Below are 514 nucleotides of genomic sequence, written 5' to 3' on the forward strand. Positions count from 1 at the left end.
AAACTAATGATAATAATCACCGATTAAAATCACAACCATCACCTTTTTCAAAACTAAAAAGATCCATTCATCATATGCATAAAAAACAATCCTGCTTCCTCTGACAAAGGCAGAAAACCTAAAACATTTCAGTTCCTACTTGTAAATCCCAGAAATCAATAATGTTTTTTTCTCCTTAGGGTAAAGGTACCGATTGGAATTTTTGATGAACGGCAAAAAAATATTTGAAAAGTTTAAAGGTAATAGGAATAGGCAGATATATCTATAAATCCATCTGTAGTGGTAAAAATATAAATGATAATGGTGACAGTAGTGATAGTTACAACAATAGTGCTAATACAGCAACAATAACAACGATTACTACTAAGAGGAATAGTGAAAATAACACCAAGAAAGCATTCACAGTGTATTTACACTCCATCAACAAACTTTCGGTTTCCCAAAATCCAACGATAGTTCTTCCAAAACCCTTTCAACAAAGCAACATCTAATCCAAATTTCTTGCTCCGTGAAT

Source organism: Penaeus monodon, chromosome 19 (genome assembly GCF_015228065.2).
Source record: "Penaeus monodon isolate SGIC_2016 chromosome 19, NSTDA_Pmon_1, whole genome shotgun sequence".
NCBI classification, from domain to species: domain Eukaryota; kingdom Metazoa; phylum Arthropoda; class Malacostraca; order Decapoda; family Penaeidae; genus Penaeus; species Penaeus monodon.